Here is a 10,054-nt window from a genome sequence, read left to right as displayed (position 1 = left end):
GTACAGTATGAGCCAATCAGGGGCAGTAATGACAGAGCATGCGCTGTTACGCAAAAACCGCGATAGAGTGAAGCCGCGGAAGTCGAAGCACGAAGTGGCGAGGGTTCACTGTACTTGCATGTTCAAATTCTTGCCCTATCTTCAGTTAAAACTACTCTCCTGCTCTCAGAAAGGTAGCTTTCTGGATAATCCTTCCATCCTTCGAGTTATTAATATTGTATTCAGCTACCAGAAACTCCTCTTTTAATAACCAGTATTCATCAGATGGTCCTCAGATGATGCCCTGTTCTATGACTGACCGGTTTCCGTGGAGCTGATTCGAACTCATGATGGCCTCATGTGTGCAGAGGAGAATGATTCCACAGGGTCTTCATGGCAGTGAACTTCTGGAAATCAATTGCCACGCCTTGTTTCCAGGGCACTTCTGGGTAGGTTCTAACTACCAACCTTTTCATTAGGAGTCAGGTGCTTAACGGTTTACATTGCCCGGAACTTCTAAAAACAGACTGCTATTGAATCGATTCTGCCTCATCGCTACCCGACAGGACAGAGTAAAACTGCTCCCTAGGGTTTCTGAAGCTGTCCAAGTTTACAGGAACAGCTGGTGGACGTTAACTGCTGTCCCTGACATAGGCAGTCCTGTGCATAACCCATTAGGCCACCTTGTTAATTGCCTGTGCCATTGTGTTTCTCAGAGTGAGTACCCTTGGCCCACCGGCAGCAGTTCAACCTGGAATACCGGTCAAAATGCAATGTTGAGGCCGACTCAACCTGATCTCTGGAGTGGAGAGTTCAAGTCCTGTCTATCATGAGCTCCCGCTCCCTTTGTGATTGGCAAGCATCCTAGAATATAAGACAACCACTGCCCCAGATTGGTGGTCCCTAGCAGCCCTGGGGGGGTCCATGGGTTTCGCAGTTAGAAGAGCTCCACCAGGTGCTCTTGGGGTTAAAGATGCGGCTTTCTGTGCCTGTAAAAAGTTACAGTCTCAAGAATGACTTGTTCTTATATTAGGTCTATGTTCAAGTGAGAACTCAAAATCCACTCATATATCATGATTTATATGTGTCCCTGGTTCAGTTGAGCGATATCTCTAGTTTTTTTATTGGAGTACGTCATAATCACCCCAATGGAGCATACGGTAATTCTATTGATCTTACTATTGTTTTAGTCAAGGTACAGAATTAAAGACATTGTCAGGAAAAAGGATTTATACATGAGTAAGACGTTTTCTAGACCACCGGTTCTCAACCTGTGGGTCTCGACCCCTTTGCGGGGGTCGAACAACCCTTTCACGGGGGTCACCCAATTTGTGACAGTAGCAAAGTTATAGTTATGAAGTAGCAATGAAAACAATTTCATGGTTGGGGGAGCACCACAACATGAGGAACTGTATTAAAGGGCTGCAGCATGAGGAAAGCTGAGAACCACCGATTTAGGGGAACCATATTTAAAGATCGCGTGTCCGGAGATCAAAAATGTGCCTATGTCTTGTAGGCCTTGTAGGCCTTTCATCCTTGTAGCCGTGGACTCATACAGTCTTTGTCCTTCCATGCCATGAAGTGTTTCATGGCTCCAGCACTGTTTAAACGGATGCATCGTATCTCCTTGTGTGTGTGTGCACCAGTGTTTCTGAAGGCATTCTTCAACAGAAGAGCATTTGCGCTGTTTCCAAATTCTTCTGTCTTGTTTTGTTCTGCTTACATGTTTCTGAGGGTTTTTTAATTTTCTTTTTTTTTAATTTCCAGCTTCTTGCTATTGTGAATGATGCTCCAATGAGCACAGGAGATAATATGCCTGTCCGTTTCTGTTTCTTATTTCTTTGGGGTTATTTATGCCCAGCAGAAGTGTTGCTGGATCATATGCTATTTCTATTTTCCAGTTGTTTTAGGAAGTGACAAATTGCTTTCCACATGATGTATACAATCCCACCAGCAGTGTAGGAGAGTTCCAATATTTCCATACCCTCTTCAACATTTCTTGTTCAATATTTTGTGTTTTACTTGAGCTATCATTCGGGGTGTAAGGTGATATCTCATCATGACTACATGGGTGTCATTGCAAAGTGTGGTGAAGAAATCAGATGGTGTCCAGCTACCAGAAAAAAAATAGCAACTGGGGTCTTGAAAGGTTGTCTCAAAATAAGCAACTTTCTAAATGAGGAGTCAGCTAAGTCCACATAGAAGAAGCACATCAGCCTGTGATCCAAAGATTGTCAATAATAAAATCCAAACTCAGAGGAGAGAATGATACCAGAGTCTAAATTCTAAATACCCAGCTAGCTGAATGTTATAGATGATTGTGGAAGCAAAAAAGCCATTTGCAGAGTACCTCTGTGGATGGAGTCTCTGATGAAACCCACTGACCATGGTTTAGGAATTTGAATAGCCTTAAAATAAGGCAATGACCCTTATAAAGTGTACTCTAGCAGCTGCAGTTAGGTTAGGCTCTAACGTCTTGTCACTAGATCACTCTTTGGAACTATTTTGAATGTATTCTGTTTTGGTTTGGTTTTGTATTTCCTGCTTTCTTTTCAAGCTTCTGGGTCATTTTTGTTTTTTGGTCTTTGTTTTGTATGTTTTCTGTACAGGGAAGTCAGGGTAGGTGGATCTTGAAGACAGCAACTAGATAAGTAATTACCTGGGATACGGGGAAGGGAGAGGGAGCAGCAGAAATGGGAAGTCAGCACCAATGGGTGAGAAAGGGAAGAAAATGTTCCACAGTTGACTGTGGTGGTAAATGCACAACCCTTCTTAATAGGATTGAACTATTGAGTTGTACAATATGTTAATTATATCCCATTAAGACCATCATAAGCAATTTACAGTCTCAGATATGCACAGGGGCAGTTCTACCCTGCCTTGCAGGGTTGCTATGGGTCAGCATTAACTGGATGGTACTGAATTTTGAGTGTGAGCCAATATTGAGTTGGGATCACCTGGGGAGTTCACTGAGAATAAGGATCTAGATGACTTCTAAAGGTCATGATTGTGTAGAACTGCTCTGGGGCTCTGCATTGGTTTTTTTAAGCATCCCAGTGAATGACCAGATTCACCTTGTGCTATTGATACCCTGATTCAATTGGTCCAAAGAAATGACAGCACGTCTCACAGATTCCCTCTTCTCTCTGCACACAATGATGGCACTAGCCGGATGTACTTAAGCCCTAATTATCGATCAGCCCCGGGAGATTTGATGAGAACCCATAAAGTCTTTGCTGTTGAATCTTTCAATGTATGGGATTAACCTTGAAGGTCAACTCATAGCCATCAAGTTGAATCCAACTCACAGTGATCCTATAGGAATAATAGGACTGCCTATGTGGGTTTCTAAGACTGTAAATCTTTATGGAAGTGGAAAGCCTCATCTTTCTCCCACCAAGCCATTTAGAACGGCTGACCTTATGGTTAGACCCCAACACATAGCCATTGTGTTCCTACTACCATGAAGGTCATAACGAAAAAACTAAAATGAGTTCTACCAAGTGAAGTTTATCAGGGACTTGGTAGGGTTTCTCCTTTGTGACATATATCCTGAACTTTTAAATTCTTGAAAGCTTCAAACTAAATGTAATCTTCACTTGGGGCATACACACACACACACACACACAATTCCTTTTTTCCTTAAATGATGACAGAAGTCAGTTAAAAGTAATGCAGGGCTAAATCACAAAGGTTTTCCTAATGCTCCCGGGTCCAGATTGACCTAAGGGGCAGATCAGAGGTAGAAGCAGCTATATCTTCACAGTATTAATTTGAAATTTCAGGCAAATCATTATGGACTGACATGAAAAAGAGATGAAATCTTGCGTGGCAGATAAGAGCGGAAGCTTGAAAGGGGCTGTAAACTATGGTTGGAGCTCAAAGATGATTAATTTTCATGGAGACTAATAAATAAAGATAACAATATGTCGTATTACGTTCAGCACGTCTGGTGCTTCAAACCCCAGAATCAAAGCACAAACTGAAACCTGAGCCAGGCAGTTCTCACTGGAGAAGCTGCCTGGGAGGAGGCTCTTAACTGCTTTCTTGTGAAATAAAGCGCTGCATTAGGAGTAATCATTGTCCTTCAGTTCAGGACAATGCAGTAAGCACTGGTGGTGAAAAGGGGATTATCAGCTTTCAGGCAGCTAACGTGTCAGGTGGCACCAACGTTTTAAAGTGGATCAATATTTAGACAATCGATTTTCGTTCTCTTCTCCAACTCTGAAAGGGGGGCAGAGAAAAGACCAGAATGTACACTGAAAAATTTAGAACAACAAAACCCACCAGCAAGAGTGTGCATGTGAGTCACATTTCTTAAACAGCCATCATTATGAGGAAACCACGCTTTACTAAGGAAAAATCAGAATTTGGGGGGTTGGGTGGGCAAACAGGCACTTCCTTGATTCCAGTTTGCTGGGGAGACAAAGAGCACTGAAATCAATGCTGTGTTTATTTCTTCAATGTGAGTCTACTGAAGCTAGCTAGCCCCTTGATTATTTTAGAGGTTTTGAGGTTATTTTTATATAATTCGACTGAATTGCTTTTTCCCAAAATGCACTGTATGCTTTAAGTTATAGTCTTTAAAAAGAAGAAGAATTGGTGTTACCCTATCAGGAATCAATGAAGAAAATCATTTAGACCTAAACCATGGTAAGAAAAAAAATCTCTGAAGACATTAATTCTTCAGCTAGTTCTAGAACTTCTTCTAGGCATCAGGCACCTGGCCCATTGCGAGGACAGAAGAAACTCAGACTAGAAAAAGAAAACAGACGTCGGAGAAAATATTTAAGAAATTGTTTAAATAAAGCATGTGAGTGCTAGGATCTAGTTACAACATTTGGAAAGAGAATTGGAAGTAGGTCGTCTTGAAAGCATAGAAATGGGTACAATCCGGAAGAATCTATGACCACCTTTCTAAAGAATGATATTGATAAGGCAAATGAGATGCTCCCGAAATGATGTCCGGGGGAGAAACTGGGACCTGTTTTCACCTCAGTGATGTGATTGCCACATCAGATTACTCCAAAGAAAACACCTCATTGTAGAAACGATGCATGAGCCACAGAACTGCTTAATATAAATCAGCCGAAATGACGTCAGCTGCTGTCGACAGAGAGCTGACAGGACCTCGTGCCTGTCATTGAGGAACTCATGGCCTGGTGGGAAATGAAACACGAAAACAGGGATAAGTACCACCGGACCTGAAGTACTGGAAGTGCTACATTCTAAGTGCACCAAGATCTAAGGCACAAAGGACTTTGTTCCTAATCTGGGTGGTGCTTCTGAGATAAATCTCCTTGGAAAAAAATTTTTTTAAACACACTCATATTTAAGAGCAGAATTACAAATTTTGTCTGTGGGAACCAAACCCTGGGTAGCCAGCCAGCAGAGCGCGCCTTTCAGCACCTGCTCTGAGGCAGAGCCCACCTGCCAGGTGTGAATTTACATACAAGTAACCACTTCAGGTAGGCGCAGGTCAGCACCTGTGTCCACAAACACAGATGGTGGGGCAGGATTTTGGAAATTTTAGCTATTAAATTACAGTCTCCAGTTCCTGCCTTTCAAATGCCACCATATGTTAATCTGGCTGTATTTCCTACTCTCCTTGAAGAAAATCAAGAACTTAAAACCATTCAAGGGATGATGAAATCCAAATGGAGGTCATTCCCTGCTCCAGGGTTTCTCTGCTCAGGAGTTTGTTGACATGACAATTCATTGGACAATTCTACATCTCTTAAAGTAAATCCTCCAGGGAGTGGGATTTGGGGAGTCTGCATTTTTCTCAGGCATCCCAAGAAATTCGGACACAGATGGTTGACAAGCCATACGATGAGGAGCGCTGCCTGATACACAAGCGTGTACATGCGACACCAAACCCATGGTTCTCCCGTGGATTATAACTCATAGGGTCTCAAAATAGGATTTCTGAGACTGTAATTCTTCACAGGGCCAGATAGCCTCATCTTTCTCCCAAGGAGCCACTGGTGAGTTTGAACCACTGACTGCTATTGTTATTATCAGGTGCCCTTGAGTTGATTCCACTCACAGCAACCCTAGGTGCAACAGAACAAACATCACCTGGTCCTGCGCCATCCTGACAATCATTCTTTTATTTGAGCCCATCATTACAGCTACTGTGTCAATCCATCTTGTAGAGGGCTTCCTCTCTTTCCCTGTTCCTCTCCTTTACCAAGTACACTGTCCTTCTCCGGGGACTGAGCTCTATAGATACAAGTCCAAAGACCATGAGACAAAAATCTTGCCATCCTTGTTTCTAAAGGAGCATTCTGGATGGACTTCTTCCAACACAGATTTGTTTGTTCTTTTGACAGTCCATGGGACTTTCAGTATTCTTCGCCGGCGCCATCATTCAAATGCATGGATTGTCTTCTGTGTTCCATGTCCAACTTCCACGTATCTATGAGGCAATTGAAAACACCACGGCTTGGCTCAGGGGCAACGTAGTGCTCAGAGTGATGGCCTTGCTCTCAGCACGTGAGGTTTGCCTCTGCCAAACCCACAGTGCCACCAGGACCGTATACGTACATTGAGTCAGATATAATCAGCTGTTTTAAGTCAAGAGGCAGATGATAAAATGACCATCATGTTTTTAAAACAATTAGAAGTATAGTTTCAACCGCATAATCAATAGGACCAGTTATTATTGTTGTACAAATCCACGGAGAGGGGATTATACAGAGGAAAAGGCAAATGTCTTCCCTTCACCCCACAATACACCGCCCTACCCCAGAGGTAAGAGTGGGGGTGAATCCCTCCCGAACTATTTCTCTCCAATTACAGCTCTGTAAGTAGGGTACAATTTATTTTACTTTGCTTTAAGTTTACAGTATGCACAACTTATTTTTTTCAACTAACATTATGTGTAGAGGTTTCCGGTTTAAAAGTTAACATCATAATTTAGTGTGCTTATGTGCTCTCCTGTATTCTCGGAGTCTTGGTAGCACAATGATGAAAACATCGGCCTGCTAACCACAAGGTAAGTGGGAAAAGCCCATCAGGTGCTCCCAGGGAGGACCAGGAGGCACTCTGCCTTTGGAAGGCCTCACACACCTGGGGACCCCACAGCACAGTTCCGCTCTGTCTTGTAGGGTCCCGATGATGCGAACCAACTCGACTGCAGTGGGGTTCTATGTGGGGGTATGTAATATTCCTTTACAGCTAAACTACCATTTGCTTACTTATTTCCTAAGGGATCTAGATTTAAACTTCCTCTCACTTTATTTTCTATCACACAAAGGGCCTCAGAGGGTAAAAAAAAAAACCACTGGGCAATACACAAGATTTGCTCTGGATTTGAGAATGATGATGGCAACAAATGTACATATGTGCTTGACACAATGGATGGATGTATGGATTGTGATAAGAATTGTATGAACCCCCAATAAAATGATTAAAAAATAATTTGCTCTGGAGTAGCCATGTAGTCAGAGAGTTTGGGGATTGAAAGTTATGATTATTTTAGCTATTGATTGATTTACCTTCAGATGTGTTTAACAATTTAACTGTCATTTTCCTAGCCCCTAACCAACATTGCATGTTACCCTTTTCTGTGAAATAAATCTTCTGGATGAAAAGTGTATATTCTAATTTTAATCTACATTTCCCTGAGCTTTACTGGGCGGGTTGGTTTGGTTTGTTTTCCCAGAAGCATATGAATCCCCTGGGTTGTTTCTGTGAAGTGGTTGCTCCGCTTCTTTGGCCACTTTTCTTTTGAAATGTGTGTGGTTTCTCTTATTGTTCTGTGGATATTTTAAATCATCTGAATGGTAATTCTATTTATGAAAAAAATAGAGCAGACACTAATATTCACACATCCATTATAAGATTAATCCTTTACATCTGATATCAATAATATAAACAATATTTCTCTGGGTCTATTATTTGCCTTTTTCATTTTGTTTTTGGTACCTTTCATCATACAGCCCTGTTTTCTCTTTCATCTGGTCAAATCTGTCTCCCATCTTCCCTGTGGCCACTGGACTGTGCAGGGGTGAGTGGAAGAGGCTGAAGGTTGAAGGTGGGAGAGGGGAGTAAAATTTGATCAAGATTTTCGTATGGGTGGCTGTGTGATTTGGTGCTCAGTGGTACCATTAAGTGAGTGAATCAAGAAAAAAGAGACCTGAGAAGGAAGGGAATGGCCAAGTTCTGTGTGGGTCTTATCACGTTTGCGATCTGTCCTTAACATCTTGAGGAGCCCTAGTGGTGCCATGGTGTACGTGTCAGGCTGCTAGCCCCAAGGCTGGTCGTTGGACCCACTCCCACTCAGGGGTGCTGGGGGAGAGAGAACTGGTGCTTGGCTCCCAGGAAGAGCGTAGCCTAGACATCCCCTGCAGGCAGTTCTACTCTGCTGCTTGAGTCCAGGGAGTCGCAACCAGTTGTGTGATGACGCTAACTCACAACAACAACAGAGCTCTGTGGTTGAAGTGTCAAAGAGAAAAAATGGCAATACACCCAACACTCATCAAACAAGCACGTGGTAAGGGCTCGGGTGTTTGCAAGCTAAGCCCGGCACCCGTGCCCTGGTTTGAGGTACTTCCACCTTCCTCTGCTCTCATGATATTGGAGGCTGGCCAGTCAGCTGTGGGCACGTGATGTCAAATTCCTAGAACCAGATGGACTGGATCTCTGCTGGGTGCCCTTGCGCTGAGCCCTGTTCTTTAACTACAATCCAGTATTGTGTATATATTTTTCATTGCTACTTCGGTGCAAATGTTTTCCCCAAGGTCTTTGCAAGGATTATTACCTGTCTCTGCTAATTTTTACAAGCTCCAAACCACTGGCTTAGCATCAAATGCTGCAGCTGCAGCTACGAAGTCCTGCTCCTGGACTTCCGGCATTTTATGAATGCTCATTTTTAAAATCCACATTTTAGAAATGTGGATGGCGAGAGATACTTATAGAAGGTAAGAAGGTAAGAATTGCTGCACAAGACCTCGTTAGAGTCTGTAAGATGAAGTCTTGCCATCTTTGCCTCAAAGGAGCATTCTGGCCTTACTTCTTCCAACGTAGGTCTGTCTGTCCTTGAAGCAGTCCGTGGTACTTTCAATATTCTTCTCCAGGAACACAATTCCAATGCCTGTGTTCTCCCTTACTCTTCCTTTTTCAATGTCCAACTTTCACACACAGATGACGCAATGGAGTATACCGTGGCTTGAGTCAGATGCACCTTAGTCCTTAAAGTAACTTCCTTGCTCTTCAATACTCTAAAAAGGTCTTATGCAGCAGATTTATCTAAGGCAATGTGTCCTTTGATCTCTTGACTGCTGCTTCCATGAGCATTGATTGTGGATCCAAGTAAGATAAAATCCTAGACAACTTTAACCTTTTCTCCATGTATCACGATGTTACCTATTTTTCCACTTGTGAGGATTTTGATCTTCCTTACATTGAGTTGTATTCCATGCTGATGGTTATAGTCCTTGATCTTCATCAGCAAGTGCTTCAATTCCTCCTCACTTTCAACAAGCAAACCCCAGCCTGTTAATAAGCCTTCCTCCTATCCTGATGCCGCACTCTTCTTCATACAATCCAGCTTCTCTGATGATTTGCTCAGCACACAGCGTGAACAAGTACTGTGGGAAGATACAACGCGGATAAACACCTTTCCTGACTTTGAACCTTGCAGCCTGCCCTTGTTCTGTTCACATAACCTCCTTTCAATCCATGTTCAAGTTCTGAATGAGTGTTCCAGTGAAGTGTTCCAGAAGTCCCATTCTTCTCAGGGTTATCCACAGTTTATTATGTTCCACACAGTCGAATGTCTCTGCATAGTCCATGAGACACAAATAAACATCTTGCTGGTATATGAGCTTTCTGCTCTCAGCCAACATCCATCTCACATCAGCTATGGTATCCCTTGTTCCAGGTCCTCTTGTGAATCCGGCATTAACTTCTGGCAGTTCCCTGTCAATGTTGGATGATCTTAAGCTACATTTTATCTGAATGCTATATCAAGGATATTGTTCTATAGTTTAGCATTCTCTTGGTCACCTTTTTTGGGGATGGGCACAAATGTGGATCTCTTTCAACCAGTCTTCAAGTAGTTGCTTTC

The sequence above is a fragment of the Echinops telfairi genome, unplaced genomic scaffold, assembly GCF_000313985.2.
Source record: "Echinops telfairi isolate 266 unplaced genomic scaffold, ASM31398v2 ScPeMD7_7469;HRSCAF=8507_1, whole genome shotgun sequence".
NCBI classification, from domain to species: Eukaryota; Metazoa; Chordata; class Mammalia; order Afrosoricida; family Tenrecidae; genus Echinops; species Echinops telfairi.
Note: the sequence above shows the minus strand (reverse complement) of the source record.